This window comes from Taudactylus pleione, unplaced genomic scaffold (genome assembly GCF_031769625.1).
Source record: "Taudactylus pleione unplaced genomic scaffold, aTauple2 ptg000712l, whole genome shotgun sequence".
Classification (NCBI taxonomy): domain Eukaryota; kingdom Metazoa; phylum Chordata; class Amphibia; order Anura; family Myobatrachidae; genus Taudactylus; species Taudactylus pleione.
In genome coordinates, this window is record NW_028285114.1 from 417,674 (window position 1) to 439,798 (window position 22,125).

The 22,125-nt window shown below is 44.7% G+C and overlaps 1 pseudogene; it reads left to right on the plus strand.

The window, feature by feature from the left end:
• Nucleotides 1-699: 699 nt before the first annotated feature.
• Nucleotides 700-818, plus strand: LOC148477432 (5S ribosomal RNA; annotated as a pseudogene).
• Nucleotides 819-22,125: the final 21,307 nt, after the last annotated feature.

The following is a 22,125-nucleotide window of genomic DNA, read 5'->3' on the forward strand; positions in this document are numbered from 1 at the left end:
TTTTGAGACACACCTGTATCCATTGTAAATATAGCAAAACACACTGTGTATAACTATATTACTTGGCAACAATGTATGCTATCTATTAAAAGTTCCAGGGGAATACAGATTAGTACAATCCCTATATGAGGACTTGATTTTCGCCCGGTCTCTGCCCCGGTGACTTAGGAGAGCGGGCACTAGCAATACATTTTGCTTTCTTTTTTTCTTTTTTATTACCACTCTGTGTGTTGTGACCATGTGATGACTTATTCAATGTACATCTGTATTTCATGTTAATAATACAAATTATGCTATGTATTGTTTGGTTAAAATGTATGGTGTCTGCTAAGTGCTCTAGGGGAATATAAATTAGCACCATCCCTACCAAAACATATGGGATTTGAATACCCATGTACAATCATATGAATACTATATAAATGCCATTTTCATGTGATATGATTATACTCAGGCACTATTAGACTGACATTACTTATACCTGCATTTAGATTATCTGTTTATATGGCTATATGAATATGATATACATACTTTAGAAGGTAACATAACCAATTTATTCATTAATCAAAGTATGCTGGTGCAATACTTTGTTTGGAATTTATGTCCATTGTTTAATCAAAGAGAAACTTCTCATACTGAGTTAGTCCTACATAATGCCCTTAACTATATTACACCAGGACTCCCAATCTCCTGTTTATATAGTCCTACAACCATACCTTACTGAATATGCCCAATCTCATCTGATCTTGGAAACTATACCGTATTGGGCCTGATTAGTACTTGGATGGGAGACCACCAGAGAATATTGGGTGTTGTCGGTAATATTTAGGAGCAGAACGGGATTAAGTGTATAATAGCAGGGACATAAGTGATTACATTTGATTTGGTTTATGTTGATTTCAGGATCACCACGGGTACAAAACTCCTGTATGATGTGAATAAACAATCTAGAATTTATAGGAGCATGATTACCCAGAATTATTTGAATATTTATTTCGCCGTATCCATTTATTCTATTAAAATGAGGAGATCCGCAGCTTTTTAATAATTACTAATAAAGGTTACATTTTATTAAGTTTGATTTAAGAGTGCCCCAACAACTAGCCCTTCTTGGCTCTTTGTTTTTTGTACAACTTAAATACCCTAAGGGTAATGTAAAAAGTCTGAAGCACAATAGCCTAATAATTAGATCCGCATAATTCAAAACAAAACTAGATACCGAGGAGACAATCACAACTTCAGTTATAATATAAGATATAAATAACCAGAATAATACTTAATGCCTTATAAATAGTTTCCATATCTGTTGGTCTCGGTCACATGATATAAACATAAGCTCTCAGGAGAGATTCACATTCCACGTTCATTGGTCAATGCCAATCATATGCTGTAAAAGTTGGGACATGTGATATCTAGGCTCCAATAGTGAGTACTTTGATGTTTCTAAGAAAGTCAAGCAAAAATCCCCAAACGGAGAATCATCAAACTCTCATAATGTAAACCAACAGATTGGAAGGGAAGTCTTTTGGTTTCCTTAATATCAATGAGCATATTGTTAGCATAATTTGCAATGTCTCGTCCCAATTCCCAGCTACTTATAGAAGGTATACTACTGACTAACCCACTGTAACTGTTATTGGCTAGACACTGATCACATGACAATAATCAGTTCTGAATGAAATACTAAGGTATTAATTAAATTCATATCCTATAGTTTCTAAGTTTATATGCTGGTGCTATATAAGTAACTGTTGTTAATAATAATAATAATAATAATAATAATAATAATTATATACACAGAGTATTAATCACTTGAATTTGTTAGTTCAGAGCTTATACAGTCCCAAATAGAGGGACTACGGGGTAGTGAAATAAGTCATGGCTTTATAAATAAGTCATAAATCAGGAAGTATATTACATCAGTTGAAGCCATATTATCTAATAACAATCCTAATGTGAATATTCCTAATAATCTATAAGAAACCCATTGTCACGGCCAGGGTATTTCAGCATGGCGCTAGGCGAGTGTTACCTGTGAGGTCATTGTGGCGCGGGCTGTCTGGTGGCGGAGCTGGTGTCTGGCGGGGGGCTTTGGCTGCACGCGTTGTTGTGCGGGCCTGTTGTCACTCTGCGCTGGTGGGGCCTGGCGGCGTCTCCATTCCGTTTGGCATGGGCGCTGCCATCTTGCCTTCTGGCCATGTGATGCAGCTGGCCAATCCTGGTGAGTCACATGTTCCCTCCGGCCAGTAACAGCACGGCATGGGGTATTTAGGAAGGGTCAGTGCCTTCCTTCTTTGCCAGTGCAACGTGTATCTCAGCCTAGCTGAGAGGGAGTTCTCTGTGCTTTCCTGTTCCTGTGAATCCGCTGTCTGCCAGTCTGCCTGTCAGCTCCTAGTTCCCACTGGACTACCCCGCTACCTCCATCACCCTTGCCCATACCTGAGTGCCTGAGCCTGCTGACATCCTGCGCTTCAGTTCACTACCTGCAAACCTGGCTTGTTTATTTTCAGTTTCACTACCTGCACACCTGGACTGCTCTAATTGTTTCTACCTGGACATTAACCCTTTTGCTCCCACCACAGAACTCTTGTGCACATTTATATTTTCCTGGACTTTTATTTACTGCCACATTATATGTCCACTCGAGCACTTATTAAAAATCCTAGTTTTATTTACAAATCTGCTTCTGTGATCGCTCCTGCTACCACCCCGGGTCCACAAATAACCCAGAACGTAACACCCATAGTGAAAGAAAATCTTATAAACAGAATAAAACAAAAGTAGCTACACATAATTTTCCGTTTCCCAAGATAATAACATCTCTAGCAGTACCAATAAATGAGAAAGTTTATAATAAGATGACTTGAGGATGAATTAATCCTGGTCCTCTCACTAAATATGGGATAAGTAATATACCATATATGGAAGAGATTACATTCAAATATTTAAATGAAAATTGATTTTATGCTTAATTTGAATATACATACAGCAGCAATCTAATAATGAAGCTAACTGACCCTTACATTGATTACACGGAGGATACTTTTATGTTCCAGCCATTCTATTTCATACTTACCGACATTCTAAATCTCCTCCCCGGGAGAAGCCCGGAGTGGAGATTCTGTGACATCTTCAGGGGACGCGACCAGACTGTATACATAAGTAGGCCCCGTCCCACCACTGGAAAAAGTCTGCGATGGGCGGGGCTAAATGATGCAATTCGCATAATTTTAGCCCCACCCCTACTCACGGACACGAAAAAATCTCCCCATCCTGCCCACTTCACTAGGAAGTGGGCGAGATGTGGGAGATATGCCTACTCTCCCAAGAATGTGGGGGGTTACCCGAAAAATCGGGAGCCTCCCACGACTTCCTGGAGAGTAGGCAAGTATGTATGTTCTATTTCCGTGTATCTACTGGGTGTTATACTGGAGGTACACATATATGCATATAGTCTTTATATATGTTGTATTCTCTTTTTATGAGCACCTTTAAGTTTCATTATTCCTAAATTGAGTCCTATTTATCACTATATGCACCAAGTCCTCTGGGTACAGACTATTTAACTATCTAACATAGGCAGTCCTTGATTATTCCTGGAGTTTTTTGAGGACCAGCTGCTGTTGTTTGATTGTTTTCATATTATTATTTGCTTTATTAGGTAATCAATGTTGGCCTTGTAATCTTTCCACAGTTTTTATTATCATTCTATACACTCATTATCTGCGCTGTTCCCCTTTGTATACTAGTTTATCATTATTGTTCTGAGTAGAGAGGATGATATCTTCCCTGTACACCATTTACAAGTACTCTGGCAGTGCCTTCTATCTGGGTAATCTGTATTTGTATATAGTCTATAGAGCTGTCACTTAGCTATATGGCAACATGAGCCATCACTCACCTTCAAGTAACAGAGGGCAGTTCATGGCAGGGAAAGGTGGTCACCTACCTGCTGTACATGGGCATATTTTATTGGGTTCGTCTATGTTAATATGCCACAAAGCTATTTCTAGTGTGTTCCAATGATCCCGATGTGTTTACAGTCACACATTTCTCAGGATACATCAGGCAAATGTATGTACTAACAATAGCATAGAGATGTGGTTTGACAGTCTTAGGAGTAAATGCAAAGTTACATTACCCTATTTGAGGCCTGGCCAATCTGTGGCTCTCCAGCTGTTGTGAAACTTAAAGTCCCAGCATGATTTACAGTTTTCTAGCTGCAATGCTACTGCAGATGCTTGCATTATCCACCATTTGTGGCAAGATGAAGGTAAATATGCTGTCTCCTCCAGTGATTCTCAATGTGCCTGTTCCCCAGGTAGTAAGAGACTGAGGCATAAATTTACTAAGAATCGTGTTTGATTTTTAAACCCAATCACTGGACATCGCCGGTTGTTTAAAAGGTCAAAATCATAAAATTAATAAGCCGTGTTTTTGAGTGTCTATTTTATTCCAATGGCAGGGCTGCAACTAGGGGTGGGGGCTAATGGGGCACATGCCTCGGGCGGTGGACTTGAGGAGGTGACGAGGAGAGGCTGCCAAGGTGGTGCAGCCCCAGGTACTTGGATTTGTCGGTTTGGGCCGCACGCCGGGACCTGCAGGCAGCAACCTGCAGCCCAGCCTTGAGAGACACAGTGCAGCCATCAATCTAATGTGACGCCGGTCACAAGCCAATCAGAGCTTGCGGACCGGCAGCCAATCAGCAGTGGCTGCCGGTCTGCGAGCTCCAATCGATTCACGACCGGCGCCACATTAGAATGAGTTGAACTGACTGATCCCCGGCATGTGGCTTCTCCATCTTGTCCCACGCTGCCCGAGCTCACCCACCATGCAGAGAGGGAGCTGGCTTACTGGGAGATCCCATTTTACTGTGACAGTCCAATTTTAATAGTGCTTAATCTGCCAGTTCTGGGGGGCTGCTGTCACTAGGGGGCATTACTGTGGCAAAATGTTTAAGTGGCCTAATGTGTAGTAAGGGGCATTACTGTGACATAATGTGTACCCATACGGGGCATTACTGTGGCATAATGTGTTGTAAAGGGCATTACAGTGGCATAATGTGTTGCAAGGGGCATTACTGTGGCACAATGTGTTGTAAGGGGCGTTACTGTGTCACAAAGCCACACATCCTTTTTGTGCTTTATGTTGTTGGGTTTTTTTTATTGTGAAGGGGGAGTGCCTGGTGTATGTGAGCTGTAGGGAGTTCAGTCGATACGTAATAAATTCTTACAGTAATTGTCTAACAGTCCTTATTATTTTATATTCTACTTGTTTGAATTCTAAGGTTATCAGCAATTCCCATTATTTGAGCAGTATTAGCGCCTGATCTCTAAAGTTTTTTTATTTGTTGATTTGTTGCTCTGTTCTGACCTGGCATCAGGGAGATTGTTAGACTCTCAATGGAGTCAGGGAGATCTGCACAGTTTCAGTGAGTCTCTCTGACATTGAGGGCCAAATGTAATAGGGTGAGAGTTTAGAAAATATGAGAGTTTAGCAGTAAAACTCTCACACTAATACATTGATCGAGTTGTATTTTCAATACAGGAAACACCTGGATGAGAGTTTAAATCTTGAGAGGTTTTTGAGTCTGAAGTGCATGCATGTTCTGTGACTTTATTACATTGGCTGAGTTTAAAAATGTGAGTTTTCTCTCACATTTTCTAAACTCTCACCCCATTACATTTGGCCCCGAGGGAGAGTAGAAAGTATGCACGAGACCGAGCAGATGCATGTCTGGACCTCAGCACACACCATACTTGCCTACTTTTGAAATTTACTTTGAGGGAGATTGCAGATGGCTGCAGAATGCGCCGTTGTGGGGATGTGGTCTTCTCCACCCAAAGGGCGTGTCTAGCTCCACCTATGGACATATATATTCCTATAAGATGACACCCTAGCTCCCCCACTGACATTAATAGATCTCTGCCCTGCCACACTGACATTAATAGATACATGCACACATTTACATGAATAGATTCCCTCCCCCCACACACATTCAGATTAATAGATTCCCTCCACATACAAACATTTATATGAATAGATCCCCACACATACACATTACATGACTAGATTCACACACACAGTCTCACACAAACATTACATGACTAGATTCCCACACATATACATTTATATGAATAGATACACACACACACACACACACACACACACACACACACACACACACACACACACACACACACACACACACACACATTACATGACTAGATTCCCCTTACATGACTAGATTCTCACACACACAGTCACACACACAGTCTCACACACATATTACATGACTAGATTCCCACACACACAGGGCCTGATTCAGAGCCGGATGCTCTGACAGAGCGCTCACTCTGAATCAGGGCCGGCCTTCTTGTTTTTTAGAGCGGTCTCCTGGCCGCTCGCATAGCTGTGGGTGACCACCCACAACTATAGCGAGTGGCCAGGAAGATGGTCGCGATGGTCAAGACCATCGCGACCATCGGGCTTGCGACAAGACCTTTGTGGTAGGGTCTCGTTGCCGCAAGCCCAAGAGAGATTTCGGCTCAAACAGAGACAAAATCTCACGAGTGATGTCAGTGGGGCCGCCCCCAAACGGAGGCGTTCACATGGGAACGCCTCCGTTTGGGCAGCCACTCCCCCAGCCCGCCCACCAAAGGGGCGTGCTGTCACTCAACATCGACAGCACGCCCCATTTGGTATGAGACCCGGAGCGATGGTATGCACCATTATGTTGTGTCTTTCTTCAGAATTCTTGAGCATCATGCCTGCTCCTGGGAGAGGATTTTCATCCCAGAAGGGATGAAGACATTGATTTTTCTTCCCAATGGACACAGATCTGAAGAGATGTAAATAACTACTGACAGGAAAGAGAGGCAATTTGGAGGCCCTTACACAAAACTGCCTTTGCTTTACTTGAGCTGCCCACCTTCCAGTGTGTACTCAGAAAGAGTTTTCAGCACAGCGGGGAACCTCTCAGTGATCAGCCTGAGACTACTTCCCCAAAATGTGGAAAAGATGATGTCCATTAAAATGAACTACAAATTCTACAAGAAAGACCTTTACTGTCAATTATGTGCAAAAATTACAGAGGCACCTGTAATGGTGGATTCCAGCTGGGACAAATTAATATTGTGTGAAGAGGATGACGTATACATCACCCAAGATTATACCATCACCCAAGCCTATATCGTCATCCCATCCTGTGTTGTGTATAAATTACAGCTGCGCTCCCTGTTAGATTGGGGATTCATTGTCCACTTTAGTGGATATGAGCTCCATTTTAGTCCATATCATCACCAAACCTCCTACACATCTTATGACCTGAGCTACAGGAGAAGCAGTTGCACTCTGGAATACGGTTGCATGAAGTTGCCCCTCTGCCTCGCTGAAAGTCAGGTAGAGGGGCCATTGGTAGGGAGTAGGGACACTATAATCAGAGAACGCAGTTTTAGCTGCTTTTTTCAATTTTTTAAACCATATACTCTATATTTACCTTTGAAAATGTTTATGCAAATCTCAGCAGAGGCGTCTTGTTATGCCATGGCTAACGCGCACACACACACACACACACACACAAAAAAAACAGATTGATTGAATTAATTTTTTTGGTGCACTTGGGAGGGAGAGCTCCCGAATGAGGTAGCAGCCTCTTGATAAACGACACAGGCATCACCCCTGCACAGCTACATTGCTGGTACTAAGTGTGGCTAATGTGCACACAAAAACACACACACAAAAAAAAAAAACAGATTGATTGATTGATTTTGATGGATGATTTAATTTTTTGGGGGCACTTGGGAGGGAGAGCACCCGAACGAGGCAGCAGCCCCTTGATAAATGAGACACAGGCAGCACAGCACCCCTTTGCACTTACGTTGCCGATAAGTGTGGCTAACATGCACACAAGAAATGAGGCAGCAGCCCCTTGATAAATGACACAGGCAGCACCCCTAGTGCACCTACGTTGTGGATAAGTGCGAATTGTTAACATGCACACACACAGGAAAAAAAATATTTTTTATTTACATTTTTGGGGGGCACTTGGGGGGGGAGAGGACCCCTGAATTAGGCAGTAACCCTTTGATAAATGACATAGGCAGCACACTTGCGCACCTAGATTGCTAATAATAAGTATGGCTAACGCACACACAGAAATAAAAAAATATATTGTCCGCAGGGGCTGGCTGTTCTGCTCTATTGTCCATCAGGGGTGCTCTTCACCCCCAGTGCGAAAAAAATAAAAAAACATATTTTTATTTCTGTGTGCGTTAGCCACACTTATCAGCAATGTAGGTGCGCAGGTGTGCTTCCTGTGTCATATATCAAAGGGCTGCTGCCTAATTCAGGGGTCCTCCTTCTCCAAGTGCCCCACAAAAATAAAAATATTTGTACTTTTTTCCTGTGTGTGTGTTAACAATACACACTTATCCACAAGGTAGCTGCACTAGGGGTGTTTCCTGTGTCATTTATCAAGGGGATGCTACCTTGTTCAGGGGTGCTTCCCCCCAGTGTGAAAAAAAAACAAACATTCTTGTGTGTGTTAGCTACACTCATCAGCAACATAGGTGCGCAGGGGTGCTATGCTGCCTGTGTCTCATTTATCAAGGGGCTGTTGACTCGTTCGAGTTTTCTCCATCCCAAGTGCCCCCCAAAAATGTATCAAATCAATCAATCAATGTGTTTTTTTGTGTGTGTGCATTAGTCACACTTATCATCAGCAACGTGGCTGCGCAAGGGTGATGTCTGTGTTGTTTATCAAGAGGCTGCTGCCTCGTTCGGGTGCTCTCCCTCCCAAGTACCCCAAAAAATGTAATTCAATCAATCTGTTTTTTTTTTGTTTGGGTGTGCCCATTAGCCATGGCATCACAAAATGCCTCTGCTGAGATTTGGAATAAAGCAGCTAAAACTGCATTCTCTGATTATAGCATCCCTACTCCCAGTCTCTACCCATGGCCCCGAGGCAGAGGGGCAATTCCATGCAACTGTATTCCAGAGTGTAGCTGCTCCTCCTGTAGCCCAGGTCATAAGATATACAGGGGATGTGTTGATGATATGGACTAAAATATAGCTCACACCCACTAAAGTGGACAATGAATCCCCAAACTAACAGAGCGCGCAGCTGTAATTTATACACAACACAGGATGGGATGACGATATAGGCTTGGGTGATGGTATAATCTTGGGTGATGTATACATCATCCTCTTCACACAATATTAATTTGTCCCCGCTGGAATCCACCATTACATGTGCCACTGTAATTTTTGTGCGTAATTGACAGTAAAGGTCTTTCTTGTACAATTTGTAGTTCATTTTAATGGACATCATCTTTTCCACATTTTGGGGAAGTAGTCTCAGGCTGATCACTGAGAAGGTTCCCGGCTGTGCTGAAAACTCATTCTGAGTACACACTGGAAGGTGGGCAGCTCAAGTAAAGCAAAGACAGTTTTGTGTAAGGGCTTCCAAATTGCATCTTTTTCCTGTCAGTGGTTATTGAGATCTCTTCAGATCTGTGTCCATTGTGAAGAAAAAACAATGTTTTCATCCCTTCTGGGATGAAAATCTACTCCCAGCAGCAGGCATGGCGCTCAATAATTCTGAAGAAAGACACAACGTAAGGTCTCGAGACTCGAGAGCTACTAACAGTTCCTCGAGAGCTACTAACAGTTCACATTTTCCAGACAACCTAGCTGGTGCACAGGTGTATTCATACTCAGAAACATATTTGAAAAGATCCACAGGTGGAGTTAATTATTACACTTGTGATTCTATAAGGAGACCTGGAAAGCATGCACTGTTGGTAGCTCTCGAGGACCAGGGTTGGCTACCCCTGCCTTAAATCATAGATCTTACGCTTGTCCACATATCATGCTGGTTAAATGGCACTTTGAGGCCACTAATTACCTATGTTTTTTTAATGTCCCTGTACAGGTTAGAAAATGTTCAATGTGGAAGCTTTGCAAAGGATTATTTTACAGTCAATTGTTTTGGAAAGCAGTCTTCATGGTTCCCTTCTGGTATGAAAATCCACTCCTAGCAGCAGAAGTTGGCGCAGGATTCTCAAGAAAGACGCAACGTAAGACCTTAAGTGGTAAATTTAATTTACTAAAGTGAGAATTTTTAGAAGTGAGTTTTAGAAGTGATGTTGCTTGCCCAAAGAAAATAATCAGATTCTAGCTATTATCTTCTAGAAAGTGCTAGGCAAAGTGATGTTAAGTAGAATCTGATTGGTTGCTATGGGCATCATCACTTCTAAAACGCACTTGTAAAAACTCTGACTTTAGTAAATTAAGGATTCTTCTGGGGCAAGGACTAATGTGAATGAGTAAAATAGTTTTTTGTAAATGCCTCCTCCCCTTCCCTTCTCCCTCATAAATTTACTTCGGTTTAAAAAAATTACATTCAATTTACTAAAAAACCCTTCCTGTCCCTGACTTCAACTACATGCATACTCCAACTCTCTCAGGCCTCTCTTGAATAATAAAACCATTTGTTTCCTGATTTGCCATGTTGGAAGTTGAACTGCCACGTTTTTGTGCCGACCACTGCTGCTGCATAGCTTAGTCAGCCAGCTAGTTTGGTCTAAATTTTGGGCCTAAACTGGATGAAAACAATATAGTGAGTGGTGAGGTGGTCAAAATTGACTGGAAACGAGTGGAAATAAATGTTATTGAGGTTAATAATACGGTAGGAACAAAAACAAGCCCATTTTATGTGATTTTAGCTGTTTTTATAATTTTTTAAGAAAAAAATCCAGATCCAAAACCAAAACATGCAGGTGAGGTTTTGGCAAAACCAATCCAAAACCAGGGGAGATCCAGATCCAAAACCAAAACACGGTTTTTATACAAGGAACATGATGTAAACTTTTAGGGCACTGATATTTATTTGCAAAATGTAAACACATCACATTATGAAACACTTTACACTACATACAGTTAAATGTCATTGCATTCATGCCTTAAGATGGCCACACACTAGGCCAACTTTTATCCAACTAGTTGATTGGTTGGAATGAAAATCTGGTAAGGAATGGGAGTAACTGATGATCAGCAATGTGCTACTAAATGCCAGAAAACAGATAAAAATGGTCGGTCAGACAAGCTTGTTAAATGTTTGATCAAAACAATTTGTTCAAGCAACAGTACTTGTCCATTTTCCAACGTTTGGTAGCAAATTGCTGATTGTCATTTACTTTCATCCCTTACCTGATTTTCATTCCAACCAATCAACTAGTTGGCTGGTTGGACAGATAATCTTTAGATGTGCGGCTTGCTTTAGAAACAAAATTGCATTGAGTAAATATACACGCCTATACTGGACTGTGCAATTACTCAATGCAATGGAGAGCACCTGCTACTTAATCGTGTGTATGCATCGACAACCATCAAAACCATACACACAATAGTAGTTGACCTGACCCTCCTGCAGACTTTGCTACATCTCCTGCACCTAGTGACAGCTCAGGCTGCATAGGGTTTCTCAATGTCTAATTTATGCACGCTTCTTCAACGGCATTGAAATGCACTAACACGCCTGTGTTTGCACGACCACACCCCATCACCACCCACAAACGGTACTTCCTGTCAATCACTGGGTGATCTGTCTGCGCTCGCATTCCCTTTCACAGCATCTGGTTCACGCACACGCACTGCATCTTATACGCATGCGCAGAGCGCAAACATTGGCCAAGAGCGTGCGAACGCAGCATTGCATTGCGTGCTGAATCAGGTCCACTGTTCACTGTATTTTTCACACAAAATGCAGTGACAGTGCCTCCGCGCATGCGCCAATGCCGGCTAGCGATACAAACCCACGCTCGCCTCTCCTCAACCCCAGCAGGTGCCCCCCGTGACCCCACTTAGCCACCCCCCCTCTCCTCCAACTGACACTTACCTGGGTGATCAGTGATCTCTCTCCTCTGGTCAGCTGGTCGCCAGAGCTCCTGATCTGTGACCCTGGTCAGCTGTGCTGTGAACTAAGATGCTGGTTTATAGCACAGCTGACCATGGTCACAGTGCAGGAGCCCCGGTGACCAGCTGACCAGAGGAGAGAGATCACCGATCAGAGGACCCCCGGCTGCAGGTAAGTGTCTGAGGTATTTTTTTTAACACTATTATTTTTAACAGTAATCAGCTTGTGATCACAGGGGGCCGGCTCTGTTCTGCCTGTCTTAGTGAAGCAGGAGCCGGGGGAACTCAGCTTAACGCCAGATGGCAATGTTATAGTAGGTCTCCAACCCGGAATTATTTCACAATTCCCCCTTAGTAAATTTCAGGCAGATTGCATTTCCCATTGCAAGTATAAGGAATGCAATTTGCTTGCTAAAGAAATGAGAATGAAAGGGCTTGGAGTAGTTTTTAACAAAAAACTATTCTAATTTCCCTTTAATACATTTCAGTGAAACGAAAATAATGTGAAAAGGGTGTGAAAACAGCCTTTTTGACATTATTTTAATGAAAAAAAGGATTGATAAATCGAGCCGATAGAGGGCCTGATTCAGCAAGGATCGCAGTTGCAAAGCTACGTGCAGGTTATAGATATATGATTTATACATGCAGGCAACTTTGCAATTGTGATCCTTGCAATAATGCAAATGCAGCAGGAGGTGTTTGACACCCTCTGCTGAATTGCGATCCCAGCACTGCAATGGGGGTTGTAGGCTGGGATCACCATCGTGACCATCGGTGGTCAATGGTCCCGATGGTGGACGGTGCCGGGTGGATGGCCAGCTGAGTAAGCCTCAGCTTACTCAGGCTTGCCGGGTTGCAAGCCCAGCAGACTGTGTACGTTCACGTGACAAGTACAGGGGTGTTGGCTACGGCTTATGCAAACTGTGGCTGCCACCAGTGTTCAGTAACATAAGGACATCAGAGACATCCTTATTATTGTGCTGGTAGCCTTAGTGCCATCCCCTCAGGTGCTGCCGCCCTAGGCAGCTGCCTAATGGTAGTGATGGCCCTGTACACAGTCCATATTAATGCTAATTCAGTCTGTGTAGTTACCAGGAACCAGTGCCTCTTTTATGTTACTTGTTACTGGTAAATTAACTTCCTTCTCATGAATATACAGTGGTTAGCTCTCCTGCCTCACAGCGCTGGGGTCATGGGTTATAATTTGACAAGTGCTTTATATGTGTGTATGGTTTATATGTTCTTCTTATGTTTGTGTAGCTTCCTCCAGGTGCCTCGTCTACCTCCCACAGTCCAAAAACCTACTATGTATTAGTGTGTTTGTTGGGTGGGAAATGTGGGTACAATCCCCAGGGCTTAAGCACGTCTTGCTTTAAGGGAAAGGCATCTTGCTAAGGGTGAAGACCTCAAGTTCTAAAGGTCTTATCATCTCTCTACGGGTACTGACCTAACAAACCTTATGAAAAGAATACAGTAAAATAAGGATACAATAAAATTCAATTGTGAATTGTAATGAATTGAAACCAGTAAAATCACCAATGATGTTTATTTAATAGGTAAGATGTTAATTGATAAGTGGCCGATGGTGTTATTGGACAATGCAGCAAGGTGACGGCCTCGGCCCAAGCGGATCTTTTCATCACCTTCTATGGGCACATTCCAGATGGATGACAGAACGTGCGCTACAATGAGCTGTAGTCTTGATCTAAAGGGAATTCAATTAAAGTTTCAGATCATCAATTCATTAGAAGAATTAATCATTTATGTTTTAACAATAGTGAGAATACTCAAAAAATAACTGCAATGAAAGGAAAATTTTACCCAGAATACAATTCCCCAAATAATAATTTTTTTAACCCCAACTCTTAATTTGTAATCCAAAGGGATTATGTTATACAGTATAAGGAATCCACAGGAAAATATATTTAATTTGTCATCCAATCCTACACTAGCCACTAAAAACTAATGATGGGTATACACTAGCCACTATACACTAATGATTTTCTATACACTAGCCACGATACACTAATGATGGCTATACACTAGCCACTATACACTAATGATGGCTATACACTAGCCACTATATACTAATGATGGCTATACACTAGCCACTATATACTAATGATGGCCATACACTAGGCACTATACACTAATGATTTTCTATACACTAGCCACTATACACTAATGATGGCTATACACTAGCCACTACACACTAATGATTTCTATACACTAGCCATCAGATTATGGAACTGTTTTATACAACAGATACATAACTGAGTATCTGCTTTATATGCTAGTCACCAGATTGGGGGTGCTTAGTATACAGGTCACCAGATTAGATTCCTCATACAGTACATGCAGATCATTTCCACCTTGGGATAACTTGATTGAACACAGAATTTTTTTTTACAAAGTGAGAATATTTTTTTTGCTTTGCTGAGATGACAAGAGAACAGGACTGAGGACTAGTGAGCTCATCACTACATCTGGGACACAGGGCCTGATTCAGACCCGCTCGCAAGCGCTATGCGCTCACAAGCGGGTCGGTGTTTGGCCACTGTGCATGCGCATGCCAGAGCCGGCTCCGACGTGCGCATGTGCGAGACCCAGCTAGCGACGGTCGCTCCGGGTCTCGCACCAGCTAGCACCGATTTGGAGGCGGGCAGGGGGGGTGGCTGGCCAAATGGAGGCGTTCCCGACGGAACGCCTGCCGTTTGGGGGCGGCCCCACTGACATCACGAGTGATGTCAGTGGTGAGCTTCCAGAAGCTCACTGGGGCTTGCGGGAATGAGACTCTACCGCAAGGGTCTCGTCGCAAGCCCCGATGGTCGAGACCATCGCGACCATCACCTGGCCGCAATAGCTGTGGGTGGTTGCACCAAAAAGAAAACAACCTGATTCAGAACGAGCGGAGCGTCCGGCTCTGAATCATGCCCACTGTCCCTAATAGACCTTGCTCTATAAAACTGTCTCTTAAACCAAAATGTGGACATGGTGTACTCATTTACATATTATATGACTACACCTGCATGTACTGAAGAATTTGTATTCATACACTAAGATCTCCTTTTGTATATATATACATATATATATATATATATATATATATATATATAAATCCAGATAACGCCTAGCACTCTCAATAGAAATATGTAACACTGTGCCCAGGTGCCCTCCGTGTGTATCCAAATACACCATATACTCCTCCCAGCAAATCGGCGGCACTCACAGGATTTAATAGAAATACACAGAAAACACTGCAGACACGCAGATAAGTTCCAACGTTTCAATTCATGTTTGACTTTTTCGTCAGGGATATAACGTAATAACCCTTAGAAAAATTCGAACATGAATTGAAACGTTGGAACTTATCTGCGTGTCTGCAGTGTTTTCTGTGTATTTCTATTAAGTCCTGTGAGCGCCGCTGATTTGCTGGGAGGAGTATATATATATATATATATATATATATAGATAGATAGATAGATAGATAGATAGATGAGGGGAAGATAGAGTGACGTGGCTGGGGGCAAGGCAGTGGTGCAAATGGAAGGAAACTGGCACGGATACAGGGCGGTGCACATGGGACAAGAAATTGGTGTGGGTGAGGGCATGCAGACTAGCACAGTTGGGAGAACACACAGCTGTAGGGATTGTGGAAGTTATAGCAGCATGGAGGTGAAGATAGTGTACATGTATAGACAGAGTATGATAGTTTGAGCAATTGGGAAGCTGAATGTGTATAATGAATGAGATGGATGTATGGAGTGAGAAGGATGTTGGAACTCAGTGAAATGTTTGTGGTGACTGAATGGGAAGATTGTGGGCACCAGTGCCAGATTAAGGTCCACAAGGGCCTGGAGCTGAAATTTATGAAGGGCCTTTTGTATGCCGCCGCAAAAGGTGTGTTCAGCACTGCGGTTGGGGTATGTAGTCAAAATACCAACGGATGCAGGGGCAGAACTTTGGGAGACAATGGAGGCGCCTCCCACCGGGCACCAGCACTGAAGGGGCACCTCCTCCATTGCCTACAATATATTCCCCCCACTTAGGGCTGTAGCTATGTACCCAGAGTGTACTGTCTCAGCCGCCCAATACATGGCACCCCTTCCAGGCACCTGAGAATCCACCATACACTAGTGGAGAGCTCTATGTCAGACCATCAGCTGCCGCTTTCATCTATCTATAGTCTGTCCCTACTCATTGGTGTTGCTGCTCCTCAGCAGATTCTTATGTCAGTGAGACACGTCCGGTGCCTCCCCTCACCCACAATTTCCATCATACTCCTCCCTGGCAGCAGCCCTGGGCTCAGATTTGTGCAGCAGTCCCGGTGCACCCCCTTACCTACAACTCCCCATCCCACTCCATATAGCTATGCTCCATGCGCTACAAGTCGCGTTACACATAACTTGTGAGCGCAGAGTATTTCCCTTCAAATGTGTCTTATTTGCACAGCAATGCAAATAGGATGCACAAGCAGCTTCTGCTGATTAAAATGATATGTGGCATGCCTATATTCTGTGTGTGACTGCGGGTGCATCTGCATGCAAAATGCTACATTAGTGTGATGCCATGGGGCGGCTCTGCTGGGTTGGCCTGGGGGGTCCCGTGCCCTATATTTGTTCCATGGGAGTGTTAGGGACCTGCCTGATAGAGGTCACCTGGACGCGGTGGGCAGGCCCATAATTATGGCCATTATTATGCAAAGAACCTCTTTGATGCTATTTAGCAGTTATATTATTAGGTTCAGCATGGTTAGAGTGTGCACTTGCATTTGTCTCTTTATGCTTGCAGCACTACAAGTCTCAGCAGGTAGCACCTCACATTGTGCTTAGGGTGTGCAATCTAGGGCCCCTCTCCCTATGTATTTTGTACTGTGTGTATGTATGTACACTGGAAGGACGAGACTCCTCCCACCTTGATTAGCACCCCTCCCACCTGTCCCAGGGTGTTTTTAATTAGCAAGGAGTCCTTGCACTTCAAGACTGCACATATAATGAGGCACACTGTGGGTAAGACCTATTATATATATATATATGCTGTGTCAGTTTTGGGACTGGTATTGGGGTGCGGGGCTCTCTGGGCTGGTGTGGCTGGACTGCTTCATGGCATCATAATGTACACTTTTTCACATCTTTAGTTTGTTTTTTATATATGTAGCACTTCATACACTTTTTATTATAACCTCCTACTTAGGTAGGACTTAACACATAGGCTTCCTTTATTATTCTTTAACCCTCACTTTAAATCTCACATTAGTGTGATGCCATGGGGCGGCTCTGCTGGGTTGGCCTGGGGGGTCCCGTGCCCTATATTTGTTCCATGGGAGTGTTAGGGACCTGCCTGATAGAGGTCACCTGGACGCGGTGGGCAGGCCCATAATTATGGCCATTATTATGCAAAGAACCTCTTTTTTGCTATTTAGCAGTTATATTATTAGGTTCAGCATGGTTAGAGTGTGCACTTGCATTTGTCTCTTTAAAAATGCTACATTACAATGTCAGGGGCTGTGACGGGGGACACCAAATTATAACTTGCCTGTGGCCATCTGGGATGAATTTACGCCACTGGACGGACGGTCGTAATCCCAACCCGGGACTAAACAAAGGCGGCTAAATCCCAAAGCCAGCCTACACATCGACGCCGGAATCCTGACATATGACATTCAGATCAAAGGCAAGCGGGGTGCCCTTAGCTGTTAGTCACAGGAGGGGGGGGGTTTAGGGTTAGGTGCCACTGGGGGTTAGGCACCACTGGGGGGAGTTAGGGTTAGGCACTAAGGGGCGACGGTTAGGTTTAGGCACCAAGAGGGGTGGGTAAAGGTTAGGCACTAACTGTTAGGGTACAAGAAGGGAGAGTTAGGAAGAGAAGGGGGGAGGGTTTGTATACTTACCCCACCCCCGTCGGAAATCTGAGCATCGGTATGCCGCTGTCTGCATTTTGACAGCAGGCATTACGACTGCCAGGTAATCATACCCAACCCCTGCGGGTGTGACTAGTGATGTGGGGGTGTAACCAGTATTGTGGGGGTGTTGTCTGCACAGGGATGTGGCCTGTCCTGTGTGGTGTGACTAGCCCCTACCTTTAAAAACCTCAATCTCTTTTCCCTTTTCAATTATATCAATAGCATAAAGCGAGATTCAGCAAAGGAACAACTTAAAATGGCACATGGTGATGACGTAAATCTGAAAGTATCTCTATTAAAGAGCACATGGCTCACTTAGTGATGTCATTAATGTGACATCGCTATCTCTTTATATAAAAATACGTTATCTTAATAGTTATAACGGGGAATTCAATTCAATGCAAAGCTGAATAGTGGCGGGAGAGAGCTCCTGCAGCTATTCAATACACTGCGCTGTTTGGGCAGCTAAAGGATATTTTCTCCCTCCCCCCTGGGGATGCGAGGAGAAATCCGACAAAAGTGCCGGGCACGCAGCTGTTTGCCGTCTTAGCACGATGCTAATAGCCACGCGCCTGCCACTTTAGTTGGAGAATGTCGGTTACAGCACCTTAACACTCAGGTTAAGTCACGAGAACCGGCATTCTCTGACTTACCTGTTTCCCTACAAGGCATACAGCACATTGAATTGAATAGCTGTGGGAGCTCCCTCCCGCGGCTATTCATCATTGCGCTGAATTGAATTCCCCCCATACTGAGGTGTTAGATCTAGAAACCATGGTGAGATCCAAAACAGAGGGCCTGATTCAGACCCAGTCGCAAGCGCTGTGCGCTCGCAACCGGGTCGATGGTGGGCCAGTGCGCATGGCGGAGCCGGCTCCGTCGTGCGCATGCGCGAGACCCGGATAGCGACGGGCACTCCATTGCTCCGGGTCTCGCAACAAAGGGGGCATGCTGTTGATGTTCAGTGACAGCAAGCCCCCTTTGGTGGGCAGGCCAGGGGAGTGGCTGCCCAAACAGAAGCGTTCCCATGTGAATGCCTCCGTTTGGGGACGGCCCCACTGACATTGCTCCAATCGCCCCCCCCCCCCCCTGGATCCGCCAGTGCCTCCCTGCACACTAACCCTAACCCCTCCGCCTTAGTGCCTAATCCTAACCCTCCCCCTAGTACCTAACCCTCCCCCTAACCCCGCTAATTACCTTCGGGATTCCAGATGATCGGGTTGCCAGCACCAGGATTCTGACAGGTGTCAGGATTCCAGCGGCAGCATTCTGACCCCGGGAATCCCCGCAGCCAGGATATTTACCGCATCTCCATGCGGGATGGGCACAGGATGCCGGCGCTCGGGATCCTGCATCCCATTGCTTGTGCTGTGTGTAAACTGTGTATGCCCTGGACTAACCTCAAAAGATATTATATATTAGATCCTGAATTTAGTGGGAGAAAGGCCTCTCAATCCTCTACACTATAAATATATATATATATATAGAGAGAGAGAGAGAGAGAGGGATGGGGGGAGAGAGAGAGGGAGGGGGGAAAGAGAAAGGGGGGGAGAGAGAGAGAGGGGGGGAGAGTGGGGGGAGACAGGGGGGGAAGGGGAGAGAGGGGGGAGAGAGAGGGAGAGGGGAGAGGGAGAAGGGAGAGGGGGGGCGAGAGAAAGAAGGGGGGAGGGGGAGAGAGAAGGGGGGAGCGAGGGGGAGAGAGGGGGGGAGAGAGAGGGAGGGGAGAGGAGGGGCAGAGAGAGAGAGGGGGGAGAGAGACAGGGGGAGGGGGAGAGAGAGAGGGGAGAGGGAGGAGAGAGGAGAGAGAGAAGGGGGAGAGAGAAAGAGGGGGGAGGGGGGGAGAGAGAGGGGGGGAGAGGAGAGAGGGGGAGAGAGAGGGGGAGAGAGAGGGAGAGAGGGGAAGAATCACCCTTATTTAGTAATGTATGGCAACACCACAAATATGAGGAAAGAAAGGTGGCACTCTCCAATGTAAAGGTGAAAAAAAATGTTTAAATGTAAATTAACATCGGTACAGATAAGTCAACGTTTCAAATCCTACCGGCTTTTTCATTAGGACTGTACATACTTAAACAAACATCTGCGGGGTGTGCGCTGGCAGCGTAGTGCTGCGACGTCAATCTGGCATTGGAGCTCCCTGGAGTAATCCATGATGAGCAGGAAGACTGTGGACACTGCACGCCGAGCCATGCTCCAGCCCTGATTCCCCCCTTCCTGGTGTGATCCACAGCAGGGGGAGGGGCGGAGCATCGGACAGCAACTGAAGACGGCCACTCGCTGCCTGCTGGGGTGGATGGGGGCGTGTCCTAATGCCCCCTTCCTAGTGTGGTATGCCACGGGGGGAGGGGCGGAGCATTGGACGGCAACTCGCAGCCTGCCGGGAGGGGGGGAGAGTGCCCTGATGCCCCATTCCTGGTGTGATCTGCTGCGGGGGGAGGGGCAGAGCATCAGACAGCCACACACAGCCTGATTGGGGGGGGGTGCACGTGTCCCGCGGTCGGGGGGGGCGGGGCATCGGACGGCCACTCGCAACCTGGTAAGAAAAATCCTGATTACAACAGTCAACAGCACAAGATGCTATGGGCCTACTTTGACAGGGGGCTTGGAGCTGTAGCTCCACCCGCCCCATTGCTGATCCGGCCCTGGTGGGCACTGAGTGGGATGTGTGTGCCACATAACTGCTCAGACCTCAATTGCATAGACTGCATGTATGTATTCCAATGAGCACACACTTCTGTGAATTAGCAGCTCCACCATTATGTGAGTGACAGCAATCTCATTCTGTGAGAGTGCTGAATCTGCAGTTAACCGCATGGTGTCATGGCATACCATATCTGTATTACGCAAGGAACTCGTCCATTAAGACGTCAGCCTTAATGATCATAATTTCATTGCTTTTTGGAGTTTGAGTGGCAGAAATTCAATAGGTTTTGTGAATTTTCAGATCATGTCTAAGCAGCCTTAATGAGACATGTGAAACCGTAAGGTTTTTTGTCTATGAAATTTCATAGCTTTTTTTTAAATGTATTAACTAACAGGGTTTGGATGAGCAACCGGGCCACTTTCAGGGGAGAAGGGCAACAAAATGGTACACTATCGCAGATGGAAAAGGGGACAGCACACAGGAGGTGGTTTGGGAGGTGCAGACTGCGAGACGGCTGTAGGCGTGTGGGGTAGCGGCAGCAGCGGTGGTGCAGAGCTGTAGCAACGGTGCAGTGCAAAGGGGGCATCAGTGGGTGACAGAGGGCTCATTGGTAGTGTGTATGCACCTGAGAAAATCAAATCAATAAGTCACAGATGCACGAACGCAGCAGTGAGATCCATCTATGCATCTATGTTAAAAATTGAATGTGTAAAATAAAAAAAGATTGCCCACCCCCCCAAAACACAACCAGCACCGGGCTTTTAACAGCCAGTCCTGGTTGTGTTTAAATACAGGGGAAAAATTACGTGGGGGTCCCCTGTACAAATGATGGAGAGGGCCCCATTTTCAACGCAACCAGCATTGGATTCTGAGCCCAGTGCTTAGTGTATGAAATATATATATATATATTTTTATATTTTTCCTGAGGAAAATCTCTAATAAAAGAGGTTGAAATGTCGGCATACATTTGGGCTTAGGCTCCCTTTTTTCTTGTATCAGTAAATGGCCCGAGAGTGCCACCACAATACCAATACTTGATTTGGAGTACATACAGCTCCCCCGAGGGGGCACCAAGGCAAGGTCTGTGTTTTATATACGGGGAGTGCCGGTTTTCTGGACTATATATATATATATATATATAAAACAAGTCCCAAGAGTCCTTTAAACAAAGAACAGAGCGGCACTCCAGTTTAAGGCAGTAAAAAAGGTGCTGTATTCAAATCATTGTAAGAGTGATAACAATATCATCGACGTTTCAAAGTCGTATAGACTTTTTCCGCAGGATGTATCACAACATAGTGTCAAAGCACTATTGAAATGTAAATCTACCTACTATCCCTTAGAATCTAAAGGTAGTCACATAGAAGTCTTTTATGAGAAAGTTAAGAAGGACCTATGTGAAGGAGAGGGGGATAAATTACAAAAACAAAATTTAAAGAATAAAGAGAAACATGCCCTAAAGGAACTGCAAAAGAACAAAGATGTGATTACAAAACAAGCTGATAAAGGGGGGGGGTTGGTCATCATGGATCGGGAAGCATACCTTAAAGAAGCGGAAAGATTACTGAGTGACACAAACTCATATAGACCATTAAAGGGAGACCCTGTAGAAGAATATCTGGATGATATGAGGTCACTTTTGTTATGTGGTCTTCGTAATGGAGTT